The sequence below is a fragment of the Peromyscus leucopus genome, chromosome 7 (assembly GCF_004664715.2).
Source record: "Peromyscus leucopus breed LL Stock chromosome 7, UCI_PerLeu_2.1, whole genome shotgun sequence".
Taxonomy (NCBI): Eukaryota; Metazoa; Chordata; class Mammalia; order Rodentia; family Cricetidae; genus Peromyscus; species Peromyscus leucopus.
The window spans coordinates 82,681,366-82,701,141 of record NC_051069.1 but is presented as its reverse complement, the minus strand read 5'-3'; the positions used below and the strand labels follow the sequence as shown (position 1 = coordinate 82,701,141).

The 19,776-nt window shown below is 37.1% G+C and overlaps 1 long non-coding RNA gene and 1 other non-coding gene across 6 annotated transcripts in view; one reads left to right on the top strand and one right to left on the bottom strand.

The window, feature by feature from the left end:
* LOC114690959 overlaps positions 1 to 19,776 on the top strand; it is a 44,000-nt gene that overhangs the window by 10,886 nt on the left and 13,338 nt on the right. For 3 of the 5 annotated variants that reach the window (XR_005092023.1, XR_005092022.1, XR_005092024.1), the window contains exons 2-4: positions 2,493 to 2,645; positions 10,970 to 11,131; positions 12,487 to 12,610. This is a non-coding gene — a long non-coding RNA (uncharacterized LOC114690959). Of the gene's footprint in view, positions 1 to 2,492; positions 2,646 to 10,969; positions 11,132 to 12,486; positions 12,611 to 13,564; positions 14,689 to 19,776 lie in introns of those variants that run through there. The other 2 variants (XR_005092026.1, XR_005092025.1) reach the window with 2 other exon arrangements.
* On the bottom strand, positions 2,490 to 2,653 carry LOC114691005. The gene has a single exon (XR_003734164.1). It is a non-coding gene; the product is annotated as a U1 spliceosomal RNA (small nuclear RNA).

Sequence of the window (19,776 nt, the reverse complement as noted above, 5' to 3'; positions counted from 1 at the left end):
GGCCTTGACCAGTACCCAAGCTTCTGTTTGAGGGCAGGGAGATAGAATGCAGGCCTGGAGGAACCAGAAGAAGAAACTAATTGCAAAGGCAGCATTTTCTTTGCTGCTAGTACCAGGCCCCCAGCATGAGTGGTGCAAAAGGAGAAAGAGGAAGAGGACACTAAGGATGATGGGCAAGACATTACCTTATATTTTGCAATTCTTTACCTAGGAGGGAAAGAACTGAGATGGCTACTCATAGATATAAGATGAATTTTTTTTGTTAGTATTCCATTAATTTGTCTTATATTCTAATTTTGTCCTTCAGGAATTCAAATATCTATATAATCTTCACTGTTGCAAAAACACTAGGATATATGCTACCTTTCCCATATTTCTGACGTTTTAAGTAGAGATAGTTACTTCTCTTTGGTGGTGCAACACTGTTGATCATGTCAGCTAAATTATTTCATTTTGAAAGTAAAAATTGTGATTAATGGAATCTTTAAGTCTTCTGTTGTGTAGGGATTCATGGGGGATTTAGCTCCAGTTAATCACACTTATGACTTGTTTTATGTATGACATGTTAATAAGGCCAAACTTTAGAGCCTTAGTCAACAGCAAGTAAAAATATAGAACTGTGTATATTTTCCATTACTAGGCTTTAATCTTAGGAATATTAATGGGGGATTTAAATCAGAAACAAGAAGAATGTAATGACTCTACAGATGCTTGAGTGGAAAATGTACGCTCATTGATTTGCTTCTCCCCTCTGTCATCTGAACTTTTGACCCATTTCAATTGTCACAATGTAATTAGTTTTTCTATTGAAAGAGTTGGGGCTAATAGAATAAAATACATTCTTTCATAATTAAGATTGCTGGGCTTCCGGGAGAAGATGGCTATTTGGGTTATTTGTGATTTCAAATTCAGTTAGTTGCAATGGCAAATGATTATGATTTACATATACATATTTATCTTTCATCTTATTAATTAACTGTGTTGGAACTGTTTGAGGATGACATGTGAATATTGACATCATTCTGTGTTTTGATGTAAATGTCATCTAAGGTGTAGAATGTTTAGAGAGAAAATTTACACTCTCCTGTGATAGGAGATGGAAGACTTATTCTGTGATAGCCCTGGGGTAAAATGGTAAGGAGTTTAAGCTACATCACAAACTCAATGTCCATTTCACAAGGGATGGTACTAACTCTAAGGCATCAGGAATCTGTTCATCATGGCAGACAGAAAAAAGTAGTATGAGGGATAATCTTGTTTGTCAACTTGACAGATATGGGAACAGGCAACCTCAGTTGAAGAACTGTCTAATTCAGATTGGCCAATGTACATGTCTATGGAGCACTTTCTTAATTGCTAATTAATGCAGAATTGTCCAGCCCATTGTGAGAGGTGTCATTGCTAGGCAAGTGGGCTTGGCTGTTTAGAATGATAGCAGAGAAAGCCAGGGGAACAAGCTAGTATGAAGCATTCCTCTACGGCTCCATTTCACTTTTTGCCTTGAGTTCTGCTTTAATTTCTAGCCATAATGTATTGTAACCTGTGAGGAAAAACAAAAACAAAAACAAAACAACACCCTTTCTTTCTCAAGTTGCTTTTGGTCAATGTTTTATCATAGCAGCAAGAGAGACAACTAAAGAAAAGTGGTAAAGAAAAAGTTGAAGTCAAGGAAGAGACATCATAATAAATATCTAGTATGCTTTAGATTTTCATATAGAAATGGATATTGGATGTATAGGGATAGGGTCAACCGATTTTTTTCTCATAGTTTAAAAAAAATATAAGTATAAACATTTCTGAGTCAGATAAAACTTAAACTACAGATTCTACTGTCTTGGTTCACATGCAAATAGTTGTCTATTTAAAATATATATGAGGGCTAGGGTTGTCACTTATTGGCACAGACTTTACTCAACATATGCAAGATCTTGAGTTCAGGCCCCAGAACTTCAAAAGTAAAAGTTAAAAAAAAAAAAAAGTTAGCCTATTCACAAAACTGTAGCTCAATTGAGAACAGTGGTTTTTCACACTTGCGTGTACATTGCAACCACCTGGGGGGCTCATTAAATTCATGGTCTGTACACCGCCCTTAGAATTCCTAACACATTCCCAGCCACTGCTGCGACTTCTCTCTGGGGTCCCATATTGAGAACCATAGTATTAGAAGATGCCTATGAAAATTTAAGGAAGTATTTCTTTACCGTACTTTAGCTCTTTGTTCGGTTAGGATTTCTGAATTGTTGTTGTTGAGCTCATCTAAAAAGGTAGCAGGAACATTTCATGAAGTTACAGTGAGATGTGTTTGCAGTCACTTTCATATTAGACATGTTATGTACATGTATCAACAATCATTTACAACTCGTGTCCAAGACATAAGGTTAAAGGGATGTATGTGATCCATGTATGTCTATCTACCTATCTATAATCTAATTAAATGTCTATGACTGTTATCTATGAAGATACAACTTTATGATGGATTTTTTTTTAAACAGGGGAGAGTGTGAATGTAGTCCTTTATTACCACAAATTACACAGTTCTATTTCTTGCATTTTTGGACATCTCAGAGGTAAGCACCTCTGGAGTGCAAGAGATGAGCCTAACCCTGAGAAAACCACCTTTATGACCATGGTATCTCCCCTGCCAGGTAAGTATTTTATGGTGGATATTTGTGATTTGCATATCTAAATCTTTTTTGAAGTTTAGGTTGGATTCAGTTTTTGATGAAGTGTTGGATGTAGGAAGAATATCTCCAAGGGTTTTCATCACTGGCTCTCCTGAGATAACTGCTAAGAAAAATTCATAGGAAATCTTGAAGACATCAGATATCTTGAACAATTCTATCCTCTTATTGAAGTACTTCAGCACTGAAATGTTTTAATCACTGAGACAGATGTTAAAAATATGAATCTTGTGTATATCTGTAGCTAGATGTGACTAGTTGCTTCATTTGACTATTGACTTAGCTGTGTATTTGCACTCCTTTTCATTTTCCAGTTTTACAGTAATGGGGATTGAACCCAGGCCCTATCTATGTATGCCAGGCAAATGTTATACAACTTTTCTACATCCTCAACCCTAGTTCCACTTTTACAAAGAACATGTATGTATTTTTGTGTCAGTCTTTAAGCAAAGCTTCAAACTGATTGTCAAAGAGTACAGTCCACATGTCTGGAAAGCTCTGCCCAGCAACCAAATAGTAGGAGCAGATGTTCACGAAATAGCTGTGGAACATCTGTGTCAGTGGTCCATGGGTCCTTGCTGTGGGTTACTGAAGCATGCACAAAGGTTCACACTTTCTCTTTTTCTGGTTTCCACATGCCTGCATTTGATTAGTGATTTAAATAGGAGAAACCATGGTAAATGCTATACTTCCTATCAAGGGAAAGAAGCTCCTCTTAGGGAGCTGAATGTCTGCTCTCAGTGGATTGGGGCATGCCATGGCTCTGGGCATACCATGGTGATATATATATATATATATATATATATATATATATATATATATATATATTATTGTTTCAAAAGAGGCTCCAAGTATTCATTGAAAGATTGTCTTTGTTGATTTTTTTTATTATGGTCTTGGGGTGTGGCAAAACAATGTATATTACTGAAGATCTACCTTATGCCTACTGAAAAACCTTTTCAAAAGAATATTTTGGTAAGTAAACAAAGACCTTACTGATCCTTTTTCTAACCCTAAGGAATCCCCCCTTTTATTATATTCTATTTTCCTCTTCTGTTCTTCCTCCTCTTTGCTTTAGACTTATCCCTTCCTCACATAGATCACCTTATGCTTTCATAACATTTGCATGACATGAAAAAAATACATATACAAAATCCAGATTCCACATGTGAGAGAAAACATGATCTTTTTCTTTTTTGAGTCTAATTTTTTTCACTTAATACAATAATCATCAATTCCATCTATTTTCTTGTGAATGTCATACTTTTATTCTTCTTTACAGCTAAATTAAATTCTACTATGTATTTTTTTAATCGATTTATCTTTTGATAGACATCTAGGCTACTTACATACCTTCCATATTGTGAATAGCATACTAATAGATATGGATGTGCAAGAATCTCTGTGGTGGGCTGGTTTGTTATATTGGGTCTGTAGGAGAAGTAGTATAGCTGGCCTGTCTTCAGTCTTTGGGGGAAACTCCCTTCTGGCTTTGAGAATGGCTACAACAGCTACATTCCCACCAGCAGTGAATAAGAACCCCTTTCTTCGCATCCTCACTAGCATTTCTTATTTGTTCTCTTGGTGATGATAGCCATTTTGACTAGGAAAAAGTGGAGTCTGGAAACAGTTTGTATTTCCATTTCCCTAATATTATTCAATTGTTTTCCAAATATTTATTATCCATATGTATTTCTTTCTTTGAGAACTGTCTATTCAGTTAAGCGGCACATGTATTAATAATGGTCAATTTGCTTTATTGGTGTTTTGTGTTTACAGTATTTCATAGACTTCTGAATGTATAGACATACATACATTGACTTTATAATCTTCTGTAATCAATATAGTTGGCAAAGATTTTCTCCCATAGGCTGCTTTTTCTGTGTGTTGATTTTTCTTTGTTTTGCAGAAACTTTTCACTCTGAGGCAATCTCACTTTTCAGCTATTGAGGTTGTCTTTTTAATGCTAACTCTTCAAAGTAAACATTTCATTTTTTATCATCTATATTTCCAAATTTCCAACTTCTTCCATGGGAAGAAATACCATGGGACAAAGTGCTTAGGGATTTAAGTGTGTATGGCTAATATTACTGAATTTCAGCTTCAGTTTTATAGCATGAAAATTCTTTATGAATTTATCTGTTTTTTAATAATAATCCAAGTAGAATGTAGACATGAGAGTGGGAGGCAGGACACACGTGTGAAGAGAAATCCCATGCTCTCATCTTTGTCATTGATTTTCATACCCAATGTTGCCCCTATGTTAGACAGATAGAAATAGTTCTCTACATACTAAACATGTTTAAATGTTACCCAGTGACTGGATTGCCTCAAAATCTTATCTACTCAAAAGAGAAAAAATTTCCAAATCTACCCCATTGTGTCAAAAGCTCCTTATTTCTTTTCCTTTCTCCCCAGTCAATTTTTGAGATAGCTGCAGGCAACAACAACAAAAAACAAAAACATAAAAAAAAGAAAAAAGAAAAAGCAGTTTCAAAATTTATTTAGACTGAAATAATATTTCCCAGATTTGATGATTAAATTGTAATTAAAATGTTATAATGCTGACTTTTGAATAGCAGAGTCAAATTCACATATCTCAGTCTAGTGCTTTTTTTCTAAACATCCTGCCTCCCTACATTAAACAAAAAAATCCAACAATGCTGTTTCTGATTTACTATTATATCAACACATCATTCTATAATTGCAAAATATTCAATATTAGTTTCTTTTTTGTTAAGTAGTTGAGTGTTTATGGGTGCTTCCCTTCTACTGTGAATCAACACAGATATGATTCTCAAATTCCTGAGAGTATAAAAGGAATGTGACAATTTTATTTATAATATTAGCAGCTTCAGAATCATATGCTGGAGCATTATGTATTTATACAGCATTGTGAATTTTTGGGCATTTAACATCCAATAGTGTTTATTAGAGCCTAGAGCAGGTAAGCATCCTGGGCCTGGAGCAAGTAAACAAGTCAATAAGAGAAATGAGCCCTTATAAAGGTTGAGTTCTGGGCAATAGTGTCTCTAAGCTGCAAAGTAGTCAGTCAACTTGGTCTTGGGAAATAGTTCATTTCTCCTAATGATGCTGATCACTGGAGGTGCATATACTGTTAACATATGGAAGTTCAGCCTTTGACATGGCAGCAAACATTTCATTGCCTTGGAGCTTGAATATTTTTGGCTCAAGAAAACTAGCCATTGTTCCCAAGTAAAGAATATACTTCTTAATCATACACTTTTCTGGCTTTTGGAAATGAAGTATTTAAAATGAGTTTCTTTTCACAAACAACTTTGTTTTATTTACTGGTGGATTCATAAAGGAACCAGGGAGCATCCCTCCCTGTACTAAGCAGCCTCAGAAGCCCAGAGGGGACAATGGCACTGTCAAAATAAAAATTCACAAAAACACTTCACAATGATAGTCCCAAAATAGTCTCAAGCTGCTGGTTATGTTGGAGGTCTGGAGGTGTCTGACACTTACTTTTCACTTATCTTTTTATAAAAACAAGAAAACAGACTGTGGTGTTTCTTGTTTTCTGGAAAAATATTAGAACCTTGTTAATTATGCTAGAGTGAACATGGCAGCAAAAGGAAAAATATGATTTTAAGTATAATGATGCATGCTGGAAACACAGACTGGCAAGCATATGGGGTTCTGGCATCTGGACAGAAGCTTTCTGAACCATCTGCTTCTCAGGGGTTCTTTTGGCAATGGCTGCATTTATTCCAGTGATTCACAGGTCTGGGCTAAGGGTTCTCAACAAGCAGCTAAGATCAGCACAGATACTCAGAGCTTCTGTGCACAGATCCATGTTACACTATCTGGAGAGTGAGTTACCCTAAGATGTAACATGCGTCAGTATTTCATCGTGGTGGTGGCAGACATTTCTTCATGCTAATATTTTCTTCATATTATGCAGCAGGAGATGGCCATTTTCTCCTTGAGAGCCATTCCTCTGTTTCTGCTTCTTTGAAATGTGTGTAATTGAGTGAGTATGTGCTCTGCTACATGTCTTTAACTGAAGACCTAAATGGTAACTTGGCTCTCCTTTTTTCATTCTGTCCAGTATTTGCAGAAATTTTAGGCATTTCTTCAATGTTTTTAGGACATGGAAAGATGCCTCATGTCCTACTTTTAAAGTTATTTTTATTTTTTACTTTTGAAGTATTTGTATAGCACATTATTGTTTTGATTTTTGGTTTAAAAAATCTAACTCTATATTTAAATGTGCTATATACGTTGATTAAATATTTGACCCCACACCTTCAGACTTTTGTGTTGAAGCCCCATGACAATATATCTAGTAGTTTTGCAGATGAGGTGTGTGAGCTCTGGGCAGTAGTCACAGATAGATAAGGTCATGAAGGTGCTGCCCCCTTTGATGGCACTAGCGCTTTATAAGAGTTGGAAGTGGCAAGAGTTCATTCTTTGCACTATGTGATGAAATTGAGGAGGCAGCTCTTTATATGTAACCAAGAGATGCTTTACCAGAATCCAACCATATTGACCTCTTGATTCCAGACTCTAGAACTGGAGAAGTAAATTAAATGATTGTTGGTTTCAGCCATTTAGTGTATGGCTTTTGTTACAGCAATCTGAGCTAAGGAGACTAAGTAGACATGTTTCCTTTTTAGGCTATTTGTGGATATTTTAAAGGTACAGGTATAATTTTAATATATAACATATAAAACTTTCTTCAGATAATATTACTGTCCATTAGACAAAAATGAATCAGGAACATCAGAATAAATTTGAACATAGGACTAATAAGCATAGAGCAATACATAAAGTTACTGAAGGCATTCATTTTGTAACACATTTACCCAGGAGAGCAGTTTTCAAGACCATGAGTGGTGTTGTTACCTATAGCTCTTATTAATAACATGATCATAATCTATTTAGTCTTGGGAACTACTTCCAGGCTTTGATTTCATCCACTCAGTTAAGGAAAGGCTGACAGACTTATCTGTCCCCTTGCAGTAGCTGGTCCTCTTGTTTGCATCTTGCAGTTGCTAGCTGCTTTCATGCTCTAAGTCCTCTCAACTGCTGGGATGACTGTGGTCATTTAGACTTGAATAAAATGCTTGCAAATATCCTGAAGAGACATTAGAAAATGTCTAGAAACTATTTTTGCATCTCAGTATTTCACAGGATCCTTGGTGACTTGAAAGTATCAGTCTTTCTTTCCTTCTCTCTCTCTCTCTCTCTCTCTCTCTCTCTCTCTCTGTGTGTGTGTGTGTGTGATCTTAACTTTAGGGCATTCTGGTTTTTTTTGTTGTTGTTTTATTTTGTTTGTTTGTTGCTTAACATTGCTCCACACTGTATCCTGCCAAAAATGTTCCACCTTCAAATAATGATCCTCACAAGACTTATGAGCAGCTTTTCCTTTGTGTTTTGAAAGTTATTCAAGAGCAATTAATTAATCACTCTTCCAAATGCCTTTTGAACATTCCTAACCTCTGCTTACTCCACCAGCTTCATCCAGATGGCTATGGCGTCCAGTCTTCTTGTTGTACATTCCTTTTTCTTTCTTCTTTCTCAAACTCCACAGTATCCCCCTGCACTTGATGCTTTAATTTTATACAAATTCTGATGGATAATCCAGTGAATTTGGTATAACTCACTAAGCTGATGTACTGTGCATAGGTAATTCACTTTAGAAGGGGATTATCAAGGATTCTCAAAACTTATAGTATCCATCCTACAGAGGTTTAAAATCCAGGGTAAGCAAAGAACTCAAAAAGCAAAGAATCAAAACAACAAAGAAAACCAAAAACCAAAACAAATGGCCCATTCAAAAAATGACTGAATACTGAAAAAGAAGAAAAAAGAATGGGAATATATATGTATATATATTATGTTATATATATGTGCATATATATATCACCATTCCTAGCAATGAGGGAAATATAAGTTAAAACAAATTTGAGGTTTCGTTTTACCCTAGTCAGAATGGAACAACCAACAACAAATGTTGGAAAGGATGTGGGGAAAAGGGAACTCTCATTCTCTATTAGTGAGATTGCAAACTGGTACAGCCATGATTGAAATCAGTGTAGAAAATTATCAAAATGATAAATCTAACATATGACCCAGATATATCACTACTTGGCATATCTCCAAAGAACTTAATATCCTACTGTGTAGATACTTGTTCAGTCATGCTCATTATTGCTCTGTTCACAATAGCTAGGAAATGGAAACAACTTAAATGTCCTACAACCTACAAATAAATATTGAAAATATGGTACATATACACTATGAAATACTATTCAGCAATAAAGATGAAATCATAAACTTTGCAGGTAAATGGCTAAAAGTGGAAAAGATCACATTGAGTGAAGTAACCCAGACTCAGAAAGATAAACACTGCATGTTCTTTTTTATTGGAGGCTCCTAGCTCTACATCTTCAGATGTGAGTACACAGCCTGTAGTAACTATAGAAACCAGGAAAGTAAAATGGGTCCAATGCCAGGATAGGGGTTGGGTAACAATAGGAAGCACAATATCAGGGCACAAGAATCTGATTGTGGATATGGGAAAAATGGAAGCTCCTTAGGAAAAGGGAGGGGTTAGTTCTGTAGAGGGTACAAGGAGGGTAAAGAGGAATACAAAGTAGGATACAATTGATCTGACTGGAGAAATGGTAAAAGGGGGACTCCTTAGGGATGAGGGGTAGTACACAGAGGACAAGGAGGTAGGTAGCTAAAATAACAATACAGGTGGCTTTAAAATCCACAAAGAATTAAACTAGGACTATTAACCTAAAAAAACTATAACACATGTAAGTCAGTGTATAAATATCCATAAATAGTTTTAATAAACTTTAATCATCTGAGCTACTGACACTCCCTCTAAGAGCCAAAGGCTACCTTACAAAAACCCCAGTACCAGACATGAGGAGCCCTATTGTGAGTTGTTACTCAGGACTGTCTAAGAAACTGCTAAAACATATAACCTATTGATGGTGCCTTTGCTATCCCCAAGAGGTAGAAGGTAGGTTCCTATTGGTGAGGACACCATGAACTTCAGGAGCAGGGCCCAGAGGCTCCTGAGCCAGAATTGATCTGAATGTCCCCTCTATGAGGACTAACTTTCATTGTACCAGAAGGTGCCATGCAAGGTGCCAAGGGAGAGAGGCGACCAAAATCCTTACTCAGGTATGATGCCTAAGAACTACATCAATGACCAGCATGACATGATAACCCTGAAGGTACAATAGTAGTACACATAGATTCACAGTAACCAATGGTTCTCTAATTGGACTTAAGACCTGCTCAACAAGGGGGTCATAGTACCTAGAACAAGAAATTTAGTCAGCTAATCGGTGCTAGTGAAATCATGGTTGTTGTAGGAGAATCTATAACTACTAATTTACTAAATCAGCATAACCCTAATAACAATTAGTAAACACTTGTCTTTATACCAGTAATAAGTGTAGTCTTCACCCCTCATCAAGGAAACTTCTCTTTGCCACAGATAGAGACCAGTACGGAAAATCATAACCAATAAATATGCAGAGCTATGGAGCCCAGTCCCACTGGATACATTACAAACACTCTAGCACCTGAGACTCAGGGAACATTGAAGAACAGAGGGCAAAAAGATTGTAAGATTCATAGGCTCAGATACTTTGTCGTGAGATTGTGTCTCCTAGTAACATCAGAAGCTACACCTTTAAAGTCTCCCAAACATAACTGCCCATGAGCTGAACAAGAAGGACACCAATGAACATTCCAAACTGCTTGTAGGGAAGCCCATGAGGCTTCAACCCTTCACGGAAAACTGCAGGCAACCGAGTAAAGCTGGAAGAGCACACCAATTGTCTGTTCAGTGCCAAATGATAAGCCCTGAAAAAATACATAAAAGTAGCATTATATGGACTCAATCTCAATAGGTTATAGTTAGGAATATACATATAATATATATATATATATATATATATATATATATGTGTGTGTGTGTGTGTGTGTGTGTGTGTGTGTGTGTGTGTGTTGACAATGGATGAGAAAAGGAGCATGAATTTGAAGGAGGGCAGGAAGGGGGATTTGGGAATGTTTGGAAGGAGGAAAGAGAAGGGAGAAATGATGTAATTAAAACACAACTTATCATGCATTTTAATTTAAATATGAACCATAAATATTTTCTATCTCATTTAATATTGTTTGAAACCCATTGTCAATAAAACTATTAGAAAAGAGAGAGAATCTGACCTAAGAAATGAAATGTGAAATTATAGATAAACAGAGAAGCAGTGTGTTGTTCTCTCGGTCCACAGGGAAGAAGTTCCTTCTGGCAGACACCATTTCCTTTGCTTTCCTTGAAGAGAATCAACTCACACAACCAAGGAATGTCCAAAGCTTCCTGTAATGTCTGTGTGTGAGTCTGCAGGACACCTGAAGAGTTTGCCAATTTGGTTCCTCTTATCAGCGACAATCTGGTACAATTTCTGTGTTCAATTGAATTAAATGTTGTTGACAATTTCTAAGATTGTAAAGATCAGTGACAGCTGAAAAAGAAAAATTTTCTTTTAGAAAGGTAGAGCTTGAAAAGTTGAATTTTTTGTAGAATATTTACAGCTTGGTACAAATATCAACAAAGCTGGTGATGGGGGCTGGGGAAGTAACCCAGTAATAGAGTGCTTCCTGAGCCAAATGCCCCATGAGTGGGACTTGGCCCCTTCAGTTTGATCCCCACCATCTTATGTTGTTATGTGCAAGAACGAAAGGCCCTTTTCTTTGGCTTTTTCATGTGTGTGTGTTTGTATATGTGTGTGCACGTCTGGGAATCTCTTTGGGAGAGTAAAATCAAAACGAATAGCTGCTATTCTATGTAATCTTATGGGGAAAATTTAAATGACATTTTGTATTATGGCCTAGTTACAGTAAAAATAATTTGAATACTTTTTATATAACAATAATTTTTCAGATATGAATACATTCTGCTCAAAAAAGAATTCAGAAGTGGTTTCAATGGAAGAAAGCCATGGTAGACTTTTGGTGTTTCATTAGAGCAATGGAGATGATTCTTATGATTCAAATGAACTGGGTTGCCATGGTACTTGCATGCATAAGGAAGAGTTCAAATTTCAGTTCCCTTGAGATGTGTCCTCATTCATGCAAGTGTATCTGCAGGGTGATGTTAGGGATTTGTCATATAGAGGGGACTTCCTCTTATGGGAGCTGAAGGATAGCCAGTGCAGATCAGAGGGAATCCCTTGTATTATCTGCCCTGATCATCATTATAAGCTCCTGCCTGATATCAAGTACAGGTCAAAGCAGTATCAGGGTAAAGACTGACATATAAGCTCAGTCCTAGGATAAGTAAGCCAGATGGAACAGGCATATAGTGGCAAGAATTCTCAGAAAAGCATCCTGATCTGGCACACAACAGTGCTTCCCTTAACCACAGCAAAGATCTAGGTCAATGGTTTGAAGATGTCTGCATGTTAGGGAAAAGAAAGACAAGAGAGAGAAGACAGGAACAGGGCAGCCTGGGAGCCAGTGGCAGTGACCCCGATTGCCGAAGTGATGTTTAAAGGGCCTGCAGCTATGGAAATGACCCCTATTCTGAAATCTATAGAGAGCCAGTCTCAGAGGTCAGAAAGTGGTGACACTGAGATAAAGCTTTCACTACCAATGATTGCTTGGCTTTCAGCTAAAAAGCTAAAAAATTCATCAGTGTTTCAATTATTGAGCCCTATTTATTAATATCTTTTCCAAACAGAATGGCTTTTAAGATGTCAGAGTAATCTACAACTTGTGTTTCATAATACCTAGCTTCAACCAATTTCAGATACAAGGAACTGAAGTAATGACCCCTATTAAATTCTCATCAATATTGTCCCGGCGGGCATTCTGTTGTTTTTGCACAGCTGTTAAAGAAAACAAATGTGTTGACCAATGATCTGCCATTAGAGGTAAGTTTGTTTAAAGTAGACAATAATTAAGTTTCTATAGTTGAATAATCACTTTAAAGGCAGTTAGATATCTTGGCTCCTATGAAGTTCTAGAGAGAAAATAAAACATTTAAAGGCTATTTCTGGTTGCTAGCATAATTCCACTTATCAAAGGTATCAACAATATCGAGGCATTGCATATTAAAATACATTTTGTCTCTGAAGGAAAGGAAACCTGCTTTAGTAGCTTAGCACATGTTTTATTTAATTCTGCTCAAAGTTCTTTACACTCCCAAGAAGAAAGAAGTTACAAAGAGACCAATGATCTTTCTATCCTTAGTCCACTTAAGGGCTTATTAAAGATAGTTTATTAGTAATAAAATGAGGAGTGTTAATTTTGCTGAGCAGCATGGGGATTGGTACACCCCCAAATGATTCTTTTCTGTTGTTCAAAGGGTGTTTGAAAGGAGAGGAGAATTTCCTGCCACAATAATCACTGAGATGTATGCTTTCAAAGTTTGGATTAAAAATATGTTAATTCTCTAAGCTCTTAGAATTCAGATAAGACTGATTGCCAAGAGAACAAAGAAAACGTGGAATTCTTTACAACCTTAAAAAGTGGAAGCTGTTTTTTTCATAGTTTATGAAATCAGGAAGAATTTCATATTTTCTCATGGGATGTTTCACAGATACATGACTAGTGTTGGGGGAAATGTTCATTAGATGCCATTCTTAGAGCACTAATGTGTTTATCATGTGGCCAAGCTAACCAGATAGTGAAGATCTGATGTAGCATCATTTCTCATTAATGTTCTGGTTTCAATTCACAGTAGAATAGAACTCTGAACAATTTAGAATAATTCTCAGCATGCCAGTGCATCAAGATTATTGCTCTTTGAAAACATACCCTTTTAAGTTGATATATGTAGGGTGTATGTCACATTCAGTATTCCTGTTTTTTTTTTTTTTCTTCAGTAAGCAGTGGGTTAAGAAAAACCTGGAGGTCTGGAATTCCATATTTGAATTTACACCAGATACATTCTTATCATAAGTTTACTGGGAGAGCATTTGCCTGTGTTCAGTCTCCAGCACAAAATAAAGAATATAAAAACAGCAACCTGCTTTGAGATGGAGAATTATGGACAGAATGTTTAATGGGAAATAAATTTGGTACAACCTCTGTGGAAGTTAAAGGAAGCAGAACTTTCAGTGAGCAAATGCCATCATTACAAGTACAAGCTCTATTTGCCAGGAGGGATGTGAGTGAGTTTTCCTATAGGGTTACTTGAACTAGAATAATGGGACTGAGTCCTTTGTACCCTGTCATCCACAAGGTACAGACTATAGACAGAGGGGTGAGGCTATGACAGCTAACAAAGTGGCTGGCATCTGCCAAATTGAAACTCTAAAGGAGATGCTAGCTATACTCTATTGCTGGTTGCCAATAGCTGGGGAGTCTGTCCTTCTGCTCTGTGGGGGGGGCACTTAAAAAATGCAGCATACTTGTCTGTCTGTTACACTCTTTCTGCAGGCCATTAGATCTGACGACATGGCGAAGGTTCTGAGTACAACTGTTCTTTTAATCTACAAAACCTATGCAAAGGTTGAATTGAGCTTCAGGCACATTGCCTGCCTTTTCTACTACGAGTGAGCACTGCTGCTTTGTGGGTTCTTACTGGTGGAGATAATGCAGAACCTCGCCTCTGTATGTTTCTTTCAGGACATGGTTGTTAGACATCTCCATTTCCCAAAACTCCCCCGTGAATCACTGTGAGCCAAGTTTAGTTTTTATGGCCCACTTGTAGCTGTTTTATCTCTTTTTAATTATCAGGGTTAATTACTCCTTCTCTGCTCCAGCTTTCTCTTCCTACCTTTTTTTATGATTTCTCCCCCACCACCCCACAAGGAACTAATTGGAGCAACAGGAGCAAAAACCATAACTTAAGCTTTAATGTCTTTAATATGTGCCTGATTAAAACAGCACCACTTCTGAGGAACAGACATTCTAGAACTACAGAAACTAAAGTTACATAGCCCGATGACAGCCATCCAGGGCCACTCTCACTTGGAGGACACCATTCCATCTTTGTAGCTTATGACCTTCAGGGAGGGTTTGGCACTCCATCAGTCTGCCAACTTCCAATTGGTGTAAGAGACTCCTTGATGTTGCTTCTACTGCTATCCCCCGCATTCGCCTGCAGAATAGACCCACGGCTGGTCTGAGACGACGCTACTCAGAAAAAGACGAGGTTGTGAACAATCTTTTGTTGTCTCTCACAGAAGCTGGGAAATGAGCCCTTCAGTTCTGAATTGGGGGCTCTGGATAGCATAACACAATTGCTCATGACACATCAATGTACTGATATTTTAAACTCTGGATAGTGATTCGGAGTGAAAATTTAGGGACAAAATAATGTTATGTTTATTTTTCTTTGAAATATTCCAGGCCATAGGAGAGTTAGAAATTTTACGGATAAGGCAGATTATCTTCAGTATTTTAAGAGAATGCTATCTTCCCAATAGCTCCAATTTACTTGCTACTTCTATTACTCCAAGTAATATGACTCCATCAACAGAATGGATTAATAAAATGTTGTGTATGATATTACAATGGCCCAAGTGTTACTAATCTATTGTCTGCAATAACAAACGAAAGAAATATTATTGCCCTTTCCATATACATGCTTCTGACCTTCCTTTCTGATAGCAACATAAAGAAACCTTCACACCAAATGAATGTCTGAGGACAAAAAGGTGCTCTATCCCCTCAGGGGAAAAATTGTCTTTCACAATAGCTTCTATTTGGACTACAATGTATTTAACTGCCATGGTAGGTAGTTTATTCCTTGTTAAGGTGGTATTATCAATGACCTATCTTGCCTGTGGCCATTGATCTTTTACAAAGAGGTCCAATTACAATGGTGTTTGGAATGGTACATAGCTGTTAGTCAATGCTTAAAATAGTTTGTTGAATAAACCAGTGAGTAGCCTCTACTTTTTTGTTACACAGTTCCTTAATTTCCTTCATAATATATTTATTTCTATGCTTTTTTGCTTACTTACTGTTTAATTTCCAAGTTAGGAATGAGGGCATCATTGTGTTCTAGCTCTTAAGAATAGTGCCAAGCACATGATAAGCACTTAGAATCTGATAAACACGAAAATGAACTGAATATAGAGAATTTCAATTTATTCATGACTTTAAAATTCCGACTTTATTATAAGCCATGACCTGATTTTTAAAATAGCTTCACAATATCTTATAAATATGTGGCATAATTAAATAAGTCATTTCCTTACTTTTATAGTTCTCATTTGTTGCTAAGTAAAATGCTACACTGAAAAATCAGAGTAGGATCTGAAATCAACAGATTTAATGGCATCTTAAAAAAATAATCATGCTTTATTTGGGCTGGAGGGACATGCTCTTAGAATTATAGACTCAGAGAAAGGTGAGACTAGACATGAACATAGCAGCCAACTAGCAGCTCCCATTTTTCATTTTATATATGTGAGGATAAGCAGCCTTGACTTTCCCAAGAAAGACTGAAGGCTCCCTAATAAACCATGTTCACATTTCATAAATAAGCCCAAGACAATGTGACTGCAAATCCACCTTCAACTTTTCCACTGAAAAACAGTAGGACCAGTTGTTACTAAGTTTCATTTTCAATAACTCAAGACATTTGATTTCCAGAAATGTTTTAATTAAAATCCTTTTGGCTGTGAGCAAAACTAACCTAAAGTGACCTAAACAAGACCAGTTTATAATTGCTAAGAAAGTAGAAGTATTGTCCTATAGTTGATGTAGTGTTAGGCTGACTACTGGACATGCTCTATTCTTCATCATGACATTCACTGCAGGCTCTCTTTCTCACTCTCTCACTCAGCTTACAGCATTGGGTGTGAAGAAGTTCAGTAGTGTTCAAACTCTGCTTTTCCCATGGCCATAATGAATAGTTCATATGAGCCAAATGATCTTGACAAATCAATCACAATCCTCATCATGACTGATAATTTAGAGGTTGAAAGAGGTTCCTTTAGCACTGGGGTTGCTCAGTGAGGAGGATGTATTTATAAACCAGCCAACATCAGTTTTACCCATCATTTAAAAGGAACCAGTCAACAGGAAGACATAAATACAGAAACAGAGAAGGTATCTTTGCCATATCTGAGTGCTAAATTTCAATCTTCCAAGTCCCTTGTCTCTATAGCCATCCATTTAATAAGTTACTACAAAAAAATAGCAGAGACAAGTAGCCTATAAAGATGAAATGTTATTTGGCTCACAGTTTCAGAGGTTTTTGTGTTAATCAATTGGCCCCTTCCCCTTTAGATTGTGGTGAGGTAGTGCAACATGACAGAAACGTACCGGAAAAATAGTTCACACTCCATGGCCACAGTGAAAGAAGAGAGGGCTACAGCTTCATGATTTCCTTGGTAGCCCACATCTGTCCCCTGAAAAACTACCTCTAGGCCCTAGCTCTTAAGTTTCTATCACTTTCCCTTAGCTGAGACCAAACTTCTTAACTCAAGGGACATTGATGAACATTCCATATCTATAACACAGCACTCATGTGCTTCCTTTAAATAAATGAACTAGATCTTTGTTTTCTTAAACCAATTTGAACCATGTTTAAATCATTTCTGATCTAAAGCATTCTAATGGATTGAGGCATTTTACTGAATTCAAACACAGGTAGATAATTTAGGGTCTGAAGCTCGTGTATGGGGTGCTGCAGGAATCCAAACAACAATCTTTATTCTCTGCACATTTCTTTCAAGTATGTGTTTATTTACATATTTATTTTATTTGTGTGAGTATTTGCATATATGCTCAGAGGTCTCTGCAACCACCACAGCCAACAGAGTAACTATCCATGTGAAGCAAGACTGCAATTTGGTTTAACATGACTAAGCAGCTGGTATTGGTTAAAACGTTGGGAGTCTGACCCTGAGTAGTTTATTTTAGGCATATTTAAGCACCGCACAATTTGGTGAAAACTTTCCTGGTGATAATTAACTCATTCCCAGGTGCACAATAAAAAAAAGCAAACATAAATCTTCTTGAGAAACAAAGTAAGCTAAATAAAGATCAGACATGACTACATCAAAAGTATATGTGGCACCTTCCATAAAGATAGTTTCTCTAGGTTTACTGAGGGGGAAAAAAAGCTTATGATAAAGGTTTGGGGAAGGATCTCATGTGGTCCCAGTTCCACAGATAGCACACAGGTCACCAGGATATTAACCATGTCCACTTCCAGCCTTCTGGTCAGATAACAGGTTATACACATCTTCCATTGAAGGAACAACCCTGTGTGTTTAACATTCCAAGTTCCCCTAGTGCTTATCTGTGAGCACGAAGACCTTCATGCTATATATATATATATATATATATATATATATATATATATATGCATATGCATCCATGCCTGAAGGCTAGAAGAGGGCATCAGATCCTCTGGAATCAGAGTTATAGATGTGAACTATCATGTAGGTGCTGGGAACCGAACCCAGGTCCTTTGCAAGAGTATCAAGTGCTCTTAACTACTGAGTCATCTCTCCAACCCCTTTTTCAAGTGTCTGCTTTGGTCTCTGTGTCTTCTTTATTCTTTCTTAGGATCCAGATTGCTTATTTTCTTCAGTGTGGCTTATTGAACAAAAGTGACTGGCCTATTTTTAAGTTTCTGTCACCTCTGTTCATATTCTTGGGGAAGAGGTATCTTAACTGATTCACTTTAGATTAAAAAAAATACTTGCTTTATTTCAGTTATATGTGGTATATATTCAGATATATCCATGGCATTATAGAAGCAGCCAGGGAAGACCTTTCTAATGTGGATGAAATAGTTCTCAGAGAAAAAAAGAAAGGTTGCTGTAGGCTGATATCCCTCAAATATCAACCATATTTATTCTCTGTCTCTTTCCCTCTGATTTCTGAAATATTTGAAGATCAGGTTTATTAATCTGGCTTCTAATTATGAATTCTACTTTAAATAATATTCAAATCACTTGAATTGTGTAGAAATGTCACATGCCATCTTTGAGATAAATGTGTTCATTTTTGTGAAGAGATGCTCCAAAGGGAATCTCTCTTCTAAATACAAGTAAAATAGAATGTGGCTGATCTGTCTGTGTTTTGGGCACAGATGAAGCTGATTTGGGAGAGGGTCCTTTCTGATCCCTGACCTCAGTTGATCATCCTGGAAACAAAGGCCCCTGGAGAAAGCAGAACACCACATTTTGATAGGGTATTCCTAATAATCTCTTTTATTCAGGCCATGCTCATGCTCTGTAGACATGAATGGGTTTGGGTGAAAACAAGAGGAACCGTGTAAGCTGAGTGGGAGGTTGCCATGTGTAACTACCCTCTGCAGTTTCCTTTCTTCTTTTCCCTTTGGCATAGCATTTCTTCTTGTCTTATCTCAAAGGACTTATCCCTGCAATAAAAGAAATACAACTGCCATGATTGTGGATAATTTCTTTGGAAAGACAGCAAAATACCCCGACTCTGATAAGTAAACAAGATCCTTTTTGCATTTAGCTTGCTGGTTTGGGGTGCTCAAACTTCAGATTCTTGCATGTGGACATGATTGTGTGATCAGTGTGTGGAGTTTCCTGAAATGGGATGTATGATTCCTAGGAGGACAGTACAGGTTTTTGTGGTCATTGCTTCCTATTCGATTCCTAGCTCATATCTTTTTAAAAGGAAATTGATAGTTCTAATCTTATACTTGGAGTAATGCGGGAAGCCTGACAAGAAGTGTGCTGTACTTTCCAGGACACACACACACACACACACACACACACACACACACACGTGCACATCATCTGTCAAACATGTCATAGAGATTAGAGTATTGGGTAAGGAGAATCATCTAGCTGCCTGTGATAGGGCCATGGGTGACAGTCTATGTACAGAATTGATTTTTTATTGAAAGAAGACAGGAACATAATGTACTTGGGAGAAGGGACACTGATTATAGAATGGTCACACTCAGCCTGTGTGCTCTGTTCCAGTTGTGGGTCAGAGTAATGACTCCAGTTGTAGGGCTGGACACACGATAGTCATTTTTTTTTTGCTGGTAAAGCTGTCATTGTGGGTCATGATGCATCGCTGGGTTTTAAAAGTAGAACTGAGAAGGCTGCAGGAAGAAAGATAGAGAAAGACACATGCTGGAAAC